The sequence below is a fragment of the Lissotriton helveticus genome, chromosome 10 (assembly GCF_964261635.1).
Source record: "Lissotriton helveticus chromosome 10, aLisHel1.1, whole genome shotgun sequence".
Lineage (NCBI taxonomy): Eukaryota > Metazoa > Chordata > Amphibia > Caudata > Salamandridae > Lissotriton > Lissotriton helveticus.
In genome coordinates, this window is record NC_136071.1 from 1,066,942,759 (window position 1) to 1,066,960,397 (window position 17,639).

The window sequence follows — 17,639 nt, forward strand, 5'->3', positions numbered from 1 at the left end:
CTCAAGTGTTACTTGCGATTGGTTGGATCGCTATAACCTTCTATATATCTACCATAAAAAAGAATAAGACCACGCAACCTGTCAAACTTAAAAAGTAGAGTTGGGACACCAAAGACCCTAATATTGAGCAATTAGTAGCACGATGTGAGAAGGATCTAAGTCCACCTAACAACTTTAATGAAGGTTAGCTAACTCACAGATCATTATAACACATCAATGACGAATATAATCAACTCCACCATGCCGCTAAGAATGAAAAGAATTAAAGAGAAAGATAAAAATCCCTGTTTTAATGGGTCAATAAATGAAGAAAGGCGGAGGCTGAGACTAGCAGAAAGAAAGTGGAGGCAACACCCATCACCCCCCCCCTGCTAAAAACTCTGAGGAAAACTAGAAACAACACAACAAAAGCATTCTCAGATCCCAAAAATATTTTTTTATATCTGAACTGGATCTTGCCAAAAACAGATCACAGAAACTATTCTAGATGTTAAAACAACAATCAAATAAATGCTCAGGAATTTACAAAAACCCAACTGAGCTGTGAGGAATTCTCAAACTTCTTCACAGACAAAGCCAAATCTCTAGAAAAGGAACTCAGGATGGCAGCTGACAACTTCTCTAGCCCATTATCGTCACAGAATGATGCTACCCTGCATACCATTCAAGATATGACGAAATATAAAGCACAATGGTCGGCCAGAATACTATTGCCAAAACTCTCTCAGATATCAAACCTAATAATCACTACAATGACCCTCTCCCCTCAAAATGCCTGAAAAGAATAATCCACATCGTCGTCCCCATATGGACAAAAATAATCAAAGCCTCACTGTCTCAAGGCACCACACCAGAATGCCTAAAAACAGGCCAGGTCCTCCCCATCATTAAAAAACCTACAAGGGACCCAGCAGACCCAAACAACTTTCGCTCAGTGACCAATATTCCATTACTAGCCAAACTACTTATAAAATGGTTGCAAAAACAACTGAGCCACCACATCATTAATTTCAATCTGTTGGACGACTGCCAATCTGGATTCAGACCAGGCCACAGTACGGAAACAACAATCTTACATATAGTGGATGATGCACTACAGGCTCTGGATCATATTCAAACATGTCTACTAGTTCTTCTTGACCTGTCTTCTGCATTTGACACGGTAAATCATGAAAAAAAATTACTATCCCGGCTTGAAGACAGGACGGGATTACCTGGAAATGTACTGAAATTGCTTAAATCCTTCCTACAAAACAGAACACAAAAGTTCTTGGTCAACCAGGGGATATCCCCGCCATGCCCAGATTCGATTTGAGTTCCACAAGGATCAACATTATCTCCATCACTATTCAACCTATATGTCAAACCCCTTAAAGAAATTCTCGGGCACACAAACATCTCCTATTACATGTACGGAGATGACTCTACATCAAGATCTTGTCACTGGAGGAGATCAAGACAATGATTGAGGCTTTAAAAAATTCATTACATTGGTTAACTAGCAATCCCCTGAAATTAAATGCACAAAAATCGGAATTCCTATTAATATCCCCTCCAAAAAGCTCCGCAGATGTGAAGGAATAAACCAAACTGATCACCGCACTAAACTGCACCCCTGTCCTAGTTGACTCGACCAAATGCCTAGGAATCATGCTTGATAAGAACCTAGACATGAAAACCCACATCAAATCAATTGTGAAAAGTGCCTGTTTTCACCTGAACTACCTCAGAAAAGTGAAACCACTCATTACTACGTCAGACCTCAAATTGGCAGTTCAGTCCTTAGTCATATCAAGGATTGAATATGGCTGTACAACATTAACAGGTCTACCTAAAATCTCCAGAGCATCACTAAAAGCCTGTATCAATGGGCTGCAAGACTCATTACAGGTTCAAGAAAATATGACCACATTTCCCCACACATGAAGGGATTAAACTGGCTACCATATGAAGCCAGAATTCAACTTAAACTGGCATGTATTACTCACAAAGCACTCCACTACAAAACACCAATGTACTAAGATCAGAAAATTGAGTTATCTGGTGGAGGCAGACCATCCCGGAATGCCAGAGACCTTTTGCTGAAACCTCCCATCTTTCAGAAGAAGAATGTCAGGATTGGCACTCTGCAGGATCTGTTCACAGTAATAAAGCTCCACCTCCGGACCTCCCAAACACCCTGAATATATAAACACATGGTGTTCAAGCAATACGGTGAGGGAAAAAACCCCAAAGGGGAAAAACCGGGAAAGGAAGGTAAGGGACAGCAGGGAAGGGAAGCTGTAAGACAAAATACACAGCAGGTTAGTACACTTTCTTAATCCTACTCTCATTAAATTCTCGCTAAAAAAGAGGGGGGGGGGTCACCTGTGCTGTCTATAATTCTTAGCATCCATGCAGCGGTATTCTCTTCGCGCCTTCCTTCCCTAAACAACACAAGGACCTCAGTTAGTATACCCTGCATTCATCTACAACACTGCTCTATGTACGTATTCTAATACAAGCACATACCCAGAAGTGATAAGCACTCCGATATGACACAATCTTTAAAGTCAATCAAATTCTTGACTAGTATCCAGCTTCCTTATTATAAACAATAAGATAATGCAAAGAGAGAGTTATCCTTGGAAGTTCCTAGGCAATCGGTACAGATTCCTTCATCTACACCGATTTAAACTATGAGCAATTTTCCAAGTCCTTAGTTAACCAAACACGGTAGGGCGTGGTTCCTATACCACCGCCGTCCTCTTAGGTATTTGTATTCCACAAGAATGTTAAGCAAAACGTCATGTCTTCATGACGGCAATGCGGAGGGGCTCCCCCTGCACTCCGCCACTTGAATCACCAATTTGATTCCCAAAACAAACAAACAACCAAGTTCACCCTTTCAAGATGAGCGAATTAAACGATGTAGCACCAGACCAGCGAGAACAAGAAATGCATGCAAAACAGCTCAAAAGCGAACCGCTCTTCTCAATGTCAGAATGCGCCAAAGTAAGAACGCGATAACGATACCATATCAGGACGCCTTGTCTCATCAGACGCCTGTAAACTTCGGATACCACCTCCAAGAACCTCCGGAATGAGAGCCAGCCGCTCCCGCAGGAATCCACACAAAACCACGAACACTCACCTCCCGGCCAAAGCTCGCTATAACCAGCCAGCAAGCAAAGGCTCATGGGAGTTGAAGTCAAAGGCCTAATACACATGGGAATTGTAGTTCAGGTGGGCGCGCAGTCTAAACCATGACAAAGAAGATGTATGGCAGAGCATTCTCCGGAGCTGCCCCCAGATCTGGAACTCCCTCCCTCCAAACATTAGAAAAGTTCCAAACACGTCAACCTTCAGGAGGGAAGCAAGATCTTCCTAATAAGCAAATTCCTACCCTAAACAATGATTGATCATCATCTGCCTAGTGGTTAATTGGTAGGCGCTGCATAATCCTGTCAGATATGGATACATCCTACACAGGAAAGATCACAAGATGCATCACGCTTCTCGAAGTTGTGTTACTTTTCCAGCTCCCAGCTCCCGGCAGCAAACAGCCTCCAGAGGTCCAAAACAAACAGCAGGCACCTCTTAGCAGGACGGAACTCCAGGCAGGTAAGTTCAGGGTAGCTGGTGGTGAAGTCTTTGTGTCCCTGAGACTTCAGAACAGGAGGCAAGCTCTTCTTCAAACCCTTGGAGATCTTCCTCAAGCAGGGGACACAGCAAAGTCCTTTTACCTTTCCTTGGCAGAAAATAGCCACAGCAGGCCAACCCAGACAGCAAACAGCAGGGGCAGTACTCCTCCTCAGTTTCTCCAACTCTTCTCCTTGGCAAAGATTCTTCTTGATTTCCAAGAAGTGATCTAAAAATCTGTGGTCTGGGCCCCTGTTTTTGTACAGTAAAATCATTTGTTCTCTGGAGGCAGAGAGTATCTGTGCCCAGCCAAAACCAGTTCTGTCCTCACTGGTGTAGCTTCCTGGTGGGAGGTGGAGACAGCATTGTGGGAGGCAGACCAGGCCCATTCAGGTGAAAGGAAATCTCCTCTCCCTACTCGAAATGCAGCCCAGGTTTATTCAGCCCAGCCTTGACTCATCAGACTCTCTGGAGCCACTGCACCTCCCGAGCCCCTTTTACACTAAAGCCAGACAGTCAATACACATCCTGGCAGAAGCACATTGGATGGCTAAGCAACAAAATACCTACTTTCTAAAACTGGTATTTTCAAACACAGAATGTAAAAATCACCCTCACTAAAAGATGCATGTTAACATTCTGAGTTCAGACATATCAAACTTTATTTTCCTACCTTGTTCCCAGGGGTAGTTAGGTTTATAAGATGTTATAAGCAAACTCCCCATTCTACCTATGGTAACATGTAGTCTTGCAATATTGGCAATAATTCACTATCAGGGCATGCCACACACATCAAGGCATGTCCTACCTTGCACATACATTGCGCCCTGCCCATAGGGGTACCGTGGCAATACCTTAGGGGTAACAAACATGTAAGAAAAGGGAAGGTTAGGGCCTGGCAAGTGGGTGCACTTGCCAGGTCGACATGGCAGTACCAGACTGCACACAGGCTCTGCAATGGCAGGCCTGAGTTTCATTTACAGGCTGCTTACGTGGGTGGCACAATCAGTGCTGCACCCCACTAGCAGCATTTGATTTACGGACCCTGGGCACACATAGTGGACTGTACTACGGACTGAGTAGTAAATCAATTATGCCAATCATGGAATCACCAATTAAACACAATTTACAAAGGGAGCCATTGCACTTTTGGCACTAAACAGCAGTGGCAAAGTGCCCAAAATATCTAGACCAGTAAAACGAAGTTCAACACACAGAAACAACACAGGAGACAAAAGGCAAAAAACACAGTGAAAACCCAAGCAAATGGTGCCAGGTCTAACAGTGATGTAATGGAATGTGAGGATGCTTGTGATGTGGAGTATCAGTTGGAGTATAGACTGAGCAGCAGGGATGCTGCTCCTGGTAGGACTAGATACATATCTACTACAAGACCATCCTAAGAACTAAAAACAATAAACCTTCATCTTTAATTTACATCTCGGCTACTGAATTTATTCATTATAACATTTTGGCGATGATTTGGAGAATCATCTATAGAAACTAGGTGTGAGCATTTAATCTAAGCACCTATAAAGGAAACGTAATTAAAGAAACTATTTGAAAACTCGTCACAAGCCTCCCTAAAGGATTTTATCACCCTGCTGCCCCACCAGTGTCCAGTCTCAGTGGACAGCCCATAGACAGGGTGTGTGTCTTTTCACCTGAATCTTATTTCCAAGTGTTAGACCAGGCAGCTTGCTGTGGGTCTCCCTTCCATTTTTTGCGTTTGCCTCATGTGTTTTTGCTGGTTATAGATGCTTTGAGCACTGTCCCACTGCTATTCAGTACCACAGTGCAAGTGCTCCCTACTGTAAATTGATGTATGGATTAGTGATTCCATGATTGGTTGGTTTTATTTACTTGTCGAACCCTAGTACAGTGCACTGAGTGTGCCCAGGGCGTGTAAACCAAATGCTGCTGGTGGGCTTGCAGCACTGGTTGTGCCACCCACTGAAGCAGCCTGTAAAAGTGTATCTCAGGTCTGCCATTGCAGTTCTGTGTGCAGTCCGGTACTGCCATGCTGACTGGGCAAGTGCCAGTCCCTAACCCTTCCCTTTCCTGCATATTAGTCACCCCCATGGTAGGCCCAAGGGCAGGGTGCATTGTAGATAAAAGGTAGGACATCCCTGTTGTGTGTGGCATGTCCTAATAGTGAATTACCGCCATTTTCGTTTTTCACTATTGCAAGGCTACCTGTTCCCCATAGGCCAGAATTGGCAGTTTGATATTACATCTTATAATCCTAACTGACTCAGGGAACTAGGTAGAAATTCGAGTTTAGTATGCCTGAACTCAGAATGGTAAAATACATCTTTTACTGAAGTTGGTTTTAACATTCTGTGTTTGAAAATACCACTTTTAGAAAGTAGGTATATTCTTGATTAACTATCCAAGCCTGCCTCTGCTAGGTTGCGTATTCCTTGTCTGGAGTTTGAGTGACAGGGGCTTGTGGATTCCAGGAGACAGGGTGAGTCAGCACAAGGCTGCATACAGAGATCTGCATGTAGATGGGTCGGAGGAGTTGCACCTGGGACCTGAATAGGGCTGTGCCTTCCCTCCACAATGCTGGCTCAACCTCCTGTGGTGCGTCTGATGTCCCTGGCCTACACTGTGAAAGGAAAAAAGGAGCCTTGTCAACAAAGTGCTCCAGGACTGACCAGAACTGGTTTAAACTAGGCAGATGCCTCTCTGCCTTCAGAGAACAAAGGGAAAATGAGAATAAAGAGGGCACCCAAACCCCAAAACTTTCGATCACTTTTGGGAAACAAGAAGAACCTTTGATGAGGAGAGGAACCAGAAAGAAACTGAAGGAGGAGACTTTCCCAAAGCTGAGTGCTGTTTGGGGGATTTGCCTGCAGTGGTTGCCTGACTGCCAAACAAAAGGAGAAAGGACTTTGTGCTGCTTTCATTCAACTTGTGAAGGATCTCCAAGGGCTTGAGATAGAGCTTGCCTCCTGCTGAAATCTCAGGGACAACAGACTTCGCCAACCAGCTCCCTTAGTGTTCTTTTGAAGTGCTTGCTGTTGTGTTGGGCCTTCTGAGGGACTGCGTGTCGCTAGGAGCTGGAAGCACGACTCACAAAGGAGAACCGCATCGCCGCCGCAGCTGCTGTCATCGTCGCATCACTGAAGAAGGGTGTCGACACTGCCGCTGTCGCTTCGCATCGCAGAAGCGCCTCTCATCGCCGGAGATGAGTGTTGCCGTGTCATTAGATGCTGTTGCATCATCGGAGAAGCATGTCTCGGCCACAATCGCTGTCGTTGCATCAGTGAAGAAGGGTGTCGCCGCTGCAGCTGTCGCATCGCATCGCCGAAGCGCCTCGCATCACCGGAGAAGAGTATCGACGTCACATCAGACGCCGTCGCATCACCGGAGAAGCGTGTCACAGGGCCTGTCATGACATCATGTTGCATCAAGGAGAAGATGCCATTTTTTGTTTCATTGCAATGGATCTTAATTGCATCACGGCGCTGCTGATAGCATTGATGGAGCAAGAATTCGCACGTAAAGCGGCTTGCTTGTATTCAAGAACCTCGAATAACCAATAATGAACTAAATAAAACTGTTTGTCTTACTAATTTCCCCTTTATTCAGACATTTGGGATGTCCCAGAGAAGCTTGCATATGTGTTTATTAACTGTAATACGCTTGCCACTAAAATGGCCGCTGCTTAGCGGGAATTTCGTCTGCGCATGCGTCGGTCACACTCACGTGACGTGACGTACTCGCAGTTCTGGTGGGAACTTTTCACGTTTGCGCACTCGACTTAAGATGGCCGCTTTGTGTTCTCACATGCCGAAGCTTGCCCTGCCGCTTTCTGCATTTCTGTTCGTTTTGCACTAATCTTAATGCTATAGTTAATATAAAGTAAGGGGAGTCATATAGGGATTCCTGGTATACAGTGTATTCATTTATTTTTATGTTCTAAATTGTTTTCCTTTACTTTTCATGTATCGTAATCCTTGAGCATGAGGGATGGGAATACTCCATATTGAACAGCCTTTCTGCACATCGTAATCCTTGAGCATGAGGGATGGGAATACTCCATATTGAACAGCCTTTCTACGCTTGACAGTCTTCCGCCAGAGGATGAACTCTGTGACATTGAACGTGCGCCAACCCAGAGGTCCCCGCCAAGATGCGCCTGGGAAGATGCACCTTCACCTAGTAGAAGGAGCTGAACTGTACTGCAGTTGACACAATTGTATATAATCTTTGTATTCTCCATTGTGTTTTGTAGAATATGTCATGGGAACCCCAAATTCAATAGGTGGTCCCAAAAGATGCAAATTGGGGCTTGTTGAAGTTAGTCCTGGTTGGTGTGTTGACCTGTCCTACCTGAGGACCAATCGAAATTGGGGATTCTTACACTTGCAACATTTGGGGGGTGGTACACTGACCCAAAACAGTATAACTAGCCTAGGTTTAGCTAGGGAATTTGTCCGACTTGTCCGAATAGCTGACCTGTCACTGACCCAACGCACTCAATAGGTGACTGATACAGAGAGCTGCGGAGCACTCTGTCCGTAATTTCCACAGACCCAAGCGGGGGTTTAAGTACCTTAAGTGCTGGCGGAGCACTTTGCTGGAGAATTCGATAACCCAATTGGGGTTCTGACTGATAGCTGCAGAGAGGGTGTAAGGCAGGCGTTGCTACCAAACTGCGGGTGCTGTTTTTTTCATTGGTGGTCCTGTCCTGATCCTAATCTGGTTTTCCTGTCCTGTCCTGGGGTGTCCATTCTACACCTGCTGGCCTACTGGAGACTGTCCTTCCTTGGGGTTTCTCCTGTCCTTAACTGACCCGTGGCCAGGGTTGGTCTTCTCACCGTTCTAGGTAAATATAGAGCTGGAAAATCTATTCTGCATCCTTCATTCTTTTCCTTGCTTTAATAAAGATGTACTCTTGCATATTGATTTTCCATGCTTTCTTGCACTGACAAATGAAAAAGTCATACATTATAGTTGTTATAATAGCATGTTCCATTTCTTCCCATCCTTTAAGCACGTTCCTGCATACCGTTCATAAAATATAGGTATTCCTTTTTCTTTACCTTCCATTAGCTAAAAGAAATAATTGCTCTGAAATATTAGCGTGTTCCATTTTCACCTTCCCTATAGTTACAAGTACTTTTCGAGTCTCCATAGACTGACTAAATTCTCGTACTGTGCCCACTTTGGAAGGGTGTGCTTTCTAGCATGTTCCTTATCTTTCCCCGTCCTTTAATCCCTCCACGACTAGTCTAAATTCCTGAAAAATTCTTACTAGCATGTTCCTTGTTTTTACCTTCCTTTAGAATTCTAAATGGTTGGCCTGATTTATTTCCTATATGGATACGTGCTCTTTATAATTTTAGTTATTGACAGTTTATTGGCTGTAAACCTTATGCTTAATGAAACTGACGAATTTTAGATAAAGGTTTTAAAACGTCCCTAGTTTGTGGTTATTATATGAGTGCAAATTGAGCAAATAGAGTATTTTTGGTGTCTGCCTTTCTTTTACAGCTAGCTCCCTGATCCATTGTGGTCATTAGGTACCCGCAACAGTGGAGTGGTAAGTCGGGTACACTGGAAATAAAATAGGAAGGAACAGGGTTACTGGTAGTAGAGTGTAAGGTTACCCGATTAATAAAATATATAGTGAATTGAAATTTATGGGCCCAAATGTGCATATGGTAAAATTATAGTCGGGTGACCTGCGCGCTCTATCAGTAATTATCTGGTAGCAGAGCTGTGGTTAGGGACTAGTTAAAGATAGGTAGGACTAGTTAGGTAGGTAGGTTATTTGCTGCTAATTGTGAAAATTTGGCTGCTAATTGATCGAATGTACAATTGATGTTTTATTGCTGTGAAAATTATGAAATGTTTTACATTGTTTTTCTTGCTGCTATATTGATATATGTACTAATCCACTCGTTAGTGATTGTTATATGTTTGTTTGGAATCCCCGGGGAAAGAATAGCGGGTGGTGAGGAGAATCCATCGCGCAGTGAGGTCAGTGGCTCGAGAAAAATTGGTGCAGGTTAGGCAGAACTGGAAGCACTAATTAGGGTTTTCTGTATAAATGTATGAATGAATGGTAGCAAAGAGTTCGCTGGCAAAACTTCTATTGTGATATAACCTAGTAAGGGTCACACGGAAGGAGTAGCAGGTTCGTCTAAGCTTGATTGATAGCAAAGGAGTTCACTAGTGAAAGTTTTGGCTTAGTATATATCCCAAAGTGGATGAGTCGAAGGAGTAGCAGGTTCACTGATGCTTGTGTGAAGAGTAGGCAGAAGGGATCTACTCGTAGTATTTGAAAAGTAAATAGAAGCTTACTTGCAGTGAAACAAATCTTTTCTTTCTAGACACTCGAGTACAGTGGCGACTGTGTTTTTGTTGTAAATTAAATAAAGCACTTGCACTTTAAAGGGTAGAAATCGAAGCATTTCTTACCTTGTGAAGGAGGGAGTCAGTTGCAGAGCTTTGCTGACGTCACTCAGTGCCGCGCTGGTATTGGTCGAGACAGCGGGCGTGTAGTTGAGGCGGAATTGTAAAGGAGGGGTGAGCACAGAAGCGTTGTTAGATCTGGGGGTCTCTAGTTGGCAGAGGTAGGTACCACTGTCCAAATAGGGACCCTTGATTCTAGTCAGGGCAAGGAGATAACCCTCTGAGATAACCCCTGCTCACCCTCTAGGTAGCTTGGCACGAGCAGTCTAGGCTAACCAGAGGCAATGCGTAAAGTATTTGTACCAACACTCACAGTAACACAGTGAAAACACCACAAACTGACTCCACAACAGTTTAGAAAAATAAAGGTATTTTTAATCTAAACTACACAAGACCAAAACGACAAAAATCCAACATACACAGTTCAAGAATGTGGTTTCAAAAAGAGTTCTTAAGGTTGCGTTAGAATTCTCTACGTTGCGATAGAATTCTCTACTGATGCGTGAAAAGTTCACAGTTGCGTCACGTTTACCCACAGTACCTTTTAGTTGCAACAAACTTCCAAAAGCAGAAGCTGGTGCGGTGGAAAACAAGCGATGCGTTGCTCCTGAGACCCTGGGGAGGCGATGCGACAGCCCCGCTGCAGCAGCGGGCGTGTTGCGACAAATCCGGTCTGTATGGGGAGGAAGGCCACTTGTATGGATTCCGATGCGTAGGTTCCGTAGGAAGTCTGTTCTCGCAAAGGCATGATGCGACGATCTCGTAGGGGCTGCGACGATCTCCGGGGCGACGATGCGCGGTCCAGCGGTGATCCTCTCTCTCGCAGCTCCTCGATGCGTTGATTCTGCGACGATGCTCGCAGCGACGTGATGCGGTCCGCAAGCAAGTGGTGCGGCGTTCTCACCCAGCGACGACAGGCTCTGCGACGACTCTCGCAGCGATGTTCGATTCTCCCGCACCGGTCTGGTGCGTCCCGCAAACGAAGGATGCGACGTCTCTGGCAGCGGCGTCAGGCGCTGCGACGATCTCGACCTCCGTAGCGGCGGGAAACTTCTCGCACTGTCGGGGATGCGCTCCGCAAGCGAGCGATGCGACACTTTTCAAGTTCAAAAGTCACTCAAGCTCAGTCTCAAGCTTCCCAGCTCAGGTACAACTTCCAGAGGCCCCACAACTGGATCAAGCACTCTACGAAGGACAGAACTCTCTCAGCAGAGTTCAGGGAAGCTGGGGGTGAAGTCCTTTTGTTCCTGGGACTTCAAAACAAGAGCCAGCTCTACTCAGGCCCTTGGAGATTTCTTCAAGACAGGGGACACAGCTCAGCAGCAAAGTCCTTTCCCTCTCCTTGGCAGCAAAGCAACAGGTCAGTCCAGCAGAGCAACAGCAGGACAATCTTCCTTCTTCAGTTTCAGCTTTCTCCTTGGCAGAGGTTCCTTCTTGATTTCCAGGATGATCTAATTTTCTGTTGTCAGGGGTCCTGTACTTATACCCCTAAAGTCTTTGTTCTCTTGGTGCATGTGGGCCCTGAGCCCGGTCTAAACCAGTTCTGGGTGGATCCTGAGCACTTTGTTTTGCTGGCTGCATCTTTCCTTTCAGAGTGAGGGGCAGGGTCCTCAGCCGCCCAGCAGGGTGGTGGAGCCAGCATTGTGGTAGGCAGGCACAGCCCTATTCAGCCCAGTTGCTAACTCCTCCCACCACTCCAGTTGCAAATGCAGTCATTCAGCCTAGTGCTGACTCATCCAGCCTCCTGGGGAATTCCCCAGCCCCTGTCACTCTCAAACCAGACAGTCAATACACAAACAGGCCCAGGCACACAGAAGGGTCAGACAAGAGAACAGCAACTTTCTAAAAGTGCTGTTCTCAAACACAGGATTTAAAAACAACCTTTCCTAAAAGATGTGTTATTAAATTCTGAGTTCAGGGATACTAGATACTTATGTCCTATCTTGTTCCTATGGGAAGAAATGCTGTTAACCACTGTAGCCAGCATCCCCCATGTTAACCTATGGAGCAAGATAGCCTTACAGTAGTGAAAAACGAAAATGGCTGCCATTCACTACCAGAGCATGTCACCTGCACTAGTACATGCTCTACCTTTTACATACACTGCACCCTGCCCAGGGGGGTACCTTGGGCCTTCCATAGGGGTGACTGATGTGCACAAAAAGGGAAGGGTTAGGCCTGGTCAGTGGGGACACTGACCAGGAGGACATGGCAGTTCTAAACTGCCCATAGGCACTGCAGTGGCAGGCCTGAAACATCATTTTAGGGCTACTCCTGTGGGTGGCACAATCAGTGCTGCAGGCCCACTAGTAGCATTTGTCATCACCAGCCCTGGCACACCCAGTGCACTTTACTAGGGACTTCATGGTGATACAAATATGCCAAACATGTATATCCAATCAGAATAACAATTTACACAGAGAGCATATGCACTTTAGCACTGATCAGCAGTGGTAAAGTGCGCAGAGTCCTATTGCCAACAGCCACGGGTCAGGAAAAATAAGGGAGGAAGAAGCAAAAAGTTTGAGGATGACCCTGCAAGAAGGGCCAGTTCCAACAAGCGTGAGAACTCGATTGCGAGAAACTCTGCGCACCCATTGGCTGAATTATTTTGAATTAATGCATGTGATTGGTTGCACGAAAATAAAAGACGCATTTGGATTGGGAGTGATTTTGTAAACAAAGTCGCTTGTGGAAAATTATATGTGGCATCCCTCTAATCCAGAGACTAGACCCGATCCAAAATATATAGGTTTCAGAAAGTATAAGTGGAAAGGTCGTAAAAGCGTTATGTACGGAGAAAAGAGGAAAATGACCTTAGTAAGCAAAGTGAAGAATTATTTCAAAAGACAAGCCTGTCAAAACTAGAGAAGGAATTGTCATTCCACCACCTAATACTCCCACATCATTCATGATGTTTGACAGGGGCTACCATTCTTGTGTGTGGTTGGAAAATTGGGTGGAATACATGAAGAATGACGGAATTTTGGCATTTCCGTTAGATGGTACATTTAATAGTAGGATTCTGTTCAATTTGAGGACCCGAATGAATGATTTACATCCCAGACCCAGACTAACGCAATATGAGGCCTTAGAAGAATGGGAGATAGAGGCTTTTGAACGAGACAGGCCAAGAATGGACAAGGGGTTGACAAAATGGTATCCTAAAGTAAATAAAGAAACCAGAGAAAGCAAAATGAAAAAATGGAGACAGAATATGATAGTAGAAGGACTGTACCCTGTAATTGCCCTAGAAGCGCCAATGGGAGAGAAAAGGACAGAAAAAACAAAACATTTGATGACCAGTGGGGATTCAGATGATGATTATTTGGAGGAATTGTTAATGAAGAATCCACCTCCTTATAATGAAGGACCCAGATCCTCAAGTGTAGGGGATGCTTGCCTAAGACCACCTTACCAAGAGGGATCAAGATCCTTAGATGTAAGAGATACATGCCTACGACCTCCATATCAGGAGGAGCCAAGGCCTTTAAGTACAGGGAATCCATTCCTGAAACCTAACTATGGTGAGGGACCAAGTATGACGCATCCAACTGCCCCGAATTATACTCCAACCCTGACTCCGCAAATAGTACATGAAACAAGCCTGGAAAGAGTACTGCAGGAAAGAGAACAAGAGGCTATAGCTAAACAGAGAAGAGAATTAATTCAGAAAATTTCCCACCTAAATACAAGTCCTAAAGCATTGACAATTCCAGTGACTATTGGACCAGTTGTTCCTTTGTACGGGGATAGACAGGGGTGTCCAAAGACTCCGAATATTACCCCAGCTGTAATGCAGCCGAGAAAAGAGCCCTTAATTGTAGATGACCAGGCAAGTGAATGTGAATCTGTGATTCATTGATGGATTTACCGATAAGGGAACCAGAAAGGGGTTCACGGAGGAAGAACACTCCTTTCAATTCAGGAGAAGTGAAGATTGAGTCAGCTTCTGGTACTAGAAGTGCCACAGTAGTGACTCCTGAAGAAATTGAAAGATGGAGTCGAAAATTTGAGAAACAGAATCCTCAGTCGAAGCCATTAGATATTTACAAATTAAGAATAGAATTGGAAGAACTGATGGCTGGAAATGTGGGATTAGACAGATTGAATACTTTTACTGAGGAAGAATTGCTGTTTATCTGCAAGAGTATCACCCGTAATACAAGAGTGTTCCATGAGAAATTAATGGACACAGCGGCTAGTATGGGAATAGATATTGGTAAATCTAAAGTGTTGCAAAAACCCTACTGAGCAGAGTTCTCAGACAAAGACTTAGAAAACATGAATGTGTCAGGGAAAAAGGTGCAGATTAGAGAACTGTTGAACCTATTGCAAAAACAGGGAGAATTAGAAAAATGGAAAGCCAGATGGGCAAAGAAAAAGGAGGAGATTAGATCAAAACAGATGACATCCGAATATGTCTTAAAAGAAGCAGACAAACCAGAGAAGTTATATCCTATGCGAGAAGTGCCAGGTGGAAAATATGTGCATGTTCCATGGTCCCGACAGGATATTGTGTCCTTTACCAATGATTTCCCAAAATTACGAGAAAAACCTGTTGATTGGTACAGACAGGTAGAGAGATTTGTGAAGGTTCAGAAATGTCTCTGGAAAGATTTGGATGGTTTCTTTGACATTGTAGTTCCCGTAGATTTGTGGACAGAATGCAAAATTGCTATTGATTGGCCTAGTGAGGAATACCCGAGAGACCCAAACACAGGAGCACCTTCAGCAGAGGTAATGAAAAAATACAACCAGGTAATGTTGCATCTCAAAGGAAAAGTGCCTGCAAAAGAAACTGATTGGACCCGAATAGATAGAACTAACCAGAATAGAGATGAAACTGTGCATTCCTATTATGAACGACTGTTACAGGTGTTCAAAACGTACAGTGGTCTGGATAACATAGAAATGAAGGACATGACCCACTTTATCTATAGATTTGTGCTAGGATTAAGACCTGAGATTTCACAATGGATCAAAGACAATAAAATCTGTTGGCAGTCTAAACCAATTGATGAGGTCCTGAAGTATGCCAAATATTGTGAGGATGAGATGGCTGACAAACGAAAGGGATTAAAGGAAAAGGTCATGTTGGCACAGGTAAAATTGGCAGAACAACAGGAACAACAGCTAAATAAATTGACCAGTAATCAGAATCAAGGCCCCGGGAGTGGGGGTAAGCCCAGAGTAAAAATGAGCAGAGAAGAGGCCAAAAACAAGTTCCCCTGTCACGGGTGCGAACAGATAGGTCACTGGAGAGACGAGTGTCCACATATACAGAATGGTAACGTTCAAATAACTGATTTAAATCCACAGACGCAGAATGAGAAACCACGAAAGACCCAGCAACAGGTAAAACAGAATCAGTTGCCTCGTGCACCTAGACAAAATTTTAAGAGCAAAGCACAGCAGGGTGAAGACACCGAAGTGTGGGAAGTAAGGGAAAATAAGAATGCAGCAACCTCACAATTTCTGTTAAATGACACGTTTCTCTGTGATGACACCTACTGAAGGTGCCTGAGGGGGGAGGACGAGGAGTGCGTGCTTGGCGCCTCCTTGCCGGTGGACCAGTCAGGGCCATACATTGAAGGAAAGGTTGAGGGAAATGACGTCACCTTCCTGTTGAACACTGGTGCTACCCGTTCTACTGTGAGAACAGCAGACGTTCCAAACCAGCCCCTCTCGGGAGAAGCGATCCAAGTAGTGGGCGTTTCTAATCAGCTAATTAGTGCCCCAGTTACAAAACCTATGGAAATTAAAATTGGACATTTTAAAGAGATGCATAAATTTGTTGTTTGCGACTCCAGTCCTGTAAACCTGTTAGGACGAGATTTGCTGTGCAAAATGAACTGTACTATCTTTTGCACACCAAATGGCGTCGAAATTCAAACCCCAGACGAAGATGGAATTTACAAATTAATGTTAGCTAGACCAGACTCTGAAATTAAAAGACTGACAATGCAAGACTTACCTGAAGAACTCCAAGAAACAGTGAAACCAGAAGTATGGGATTTTACTGGAAAAGATGTAGGATTAATGTAAAATGTTGACCCAATTAAAATAGCTATAAAGGAAAATGCGGCATACCCAAATATTAAACAGTACAAAATGAGTGCAGAAGTAAAAGCACAAGTTGCCATTGAAATAAAAAGATTGTTAGAAGCAAACATCATACAAGAAGTAATGAGCAGCCCATGTGATTCGCCCATAATTGGAATCAAGAAACCTAGTGGGAAGTACAGGGTAGTACAGGACCTGCGAAAGGTTAACAAAATTGTGGTTCCTTGTTGTCCTGTCGTGCCAAACCCTGCAGTGATTCTATACCAAATTCCCTGGAATGCTGGATGGTTTACCTTCATTGACCAATGTCATGCATTCTTTTCAATTCCATTGCATCCAGACAGCAAATTTCTTTTCTCATTTGAATTCGACAGTCACGTGTACGTCTGGACTCGCGTCCCTCAGGGGTATACAGAAAGCCCCTCAATTTTTAATCAGATTCTGAAAAAGTGCCTTGAGTCCCTAATTTTGCCCGGAAAGTCAGTTTTGGTGCAATACATAGACGACCTGCTGGTGGCGTCTAAAAGTCGAAGAAACTGTGTAATTGACACAATTGCCGTGCTGAACCATTTAAGTGAAGGGGGGCATAAAGTATCACCCGAAAAACTGCAATTCTGTACCACGTCAGTAAAATATCTGGGGCACCAGATAGAAAGAGGTATCAGGAAAGTCACCTCAGAAAGAATCAGGATAATTCGAAACATGGAATTACCAAATACCCAGAAGGAAATCAGAATGTTCCTTGGAGTTGTAGGGTACTGCAGGCAGTGGATTGTGGGATTTGCAGTCCTAGTAAAACCATTAATAAGAATGACAAAGAAAGGAGCAAGTGACCCTGTAGAATGGGATGACGAAAGCATAACAGCTTTTACAAAATTACGAGACTGTCTCTGTGCTGCTCCTGCCTTAGGAATGCCCGATTACTCAAAAGATTTTGCACTATTCTGTATCACACGAGATAATTGTGCACTCTCAGTCCTGACCCAAATTCATGGTTTGACACGACGTCCAGTGGCATAATTTTCTTCGACATTGGACCCAGTAGCAGCTGGATTACCTGGATGTCTGAAAGCTGTAGCTGCAACCTGCATGAGCCTTGAACAGAGTGAGTCAATTGTGATGGGACATCCAGTAACTGCGTATGTTCCACATTCTGTTGTAATTTTACTAACAAGGACAAAAACTTAGTACCTCACACCTAGTCGGCTGACTAGGTAGGAGAGGATCCTTGTAGGTGCAGGACACGTAACCATCGAACGTTGTAACATTTTGAATCCAGCTACCTTACTGCCCAGCTCATTTGCAGAGGAAGTGAGGGAGGAATTTGCACATAATTGCATTGATCTAACTGAGTTCAGTACCAAACCACGCCCAGACATCAAAGAGAGCCCTCTGTATAGTGAAGATTATGAGCTGTTTGTAGACGGCTCATGCATGAGACATGAGGACGGGGGCCTGAGCGCTGCCTACTCAGTATGCACTCTAGAGCGTCCAGTGGAAGCATCCTATTTATATGGAGTAAA